The sequence below is a fragment of the Mandrillus leucophaeus genome, unplaced genomic scaffold (assembly GCF_000951045.1).
Source record: "Mandrillus leucophaeus isolate KB7577 unplaced genomic scaffold, Mleu.le_1.0 Scaffold30, whole genome shotgun sequence".
NCBI classification, from domain to species: Eukaryota; Metazoa; Chordata; class Mammalia; order Primates; family Cercopithecidae; genus Mandrillus; species Mandrillus leucophaeus.
In genome coordinates this window covers 1,354,335-1,354,704 of record NW_012103143.1, presented here as the reverse complement: position 1 = coordinate 1,354,704, position 370 = coordinate 1,354,335, and positions in this window count along the sequence as shown.

The following is a 370-nucleotide window of genomic DNA, read 5'->3' as shown; positions in this document are numbered from 1 at the left end:
GTCCTACTACAGCCGTGATACCTGCGTTTCCCCCGCGGATCCCCTCGCTCGCCCCGGTCTTCCTACCCCAGGTCCCGCGGTCACCGACTCTGCCGGGGGGTGCGGGTGAAGTGGGAAGCCCCGGCTCCCCTCGCATCACCGAGCACCTATCCTGGAGACGAGCAACTAGCAGACGCCACTAAGTGCTCGCCGGCTGAGTGGGAAGCACCTTCCCCTGGCACCTGGCCGGTGTCTGCAGGCCTAGCGATGTGGGGAGGCGGCCCCCGGGGCCCTGAAGTCAGGGATAGGAGTTCGGGGAGAGAGGGGCGCAGGCCCAGGCAGCGGCAGAGCCGTCCCGGCGGAGGACCGCCCGCGGCGAACGGCTGCCTTC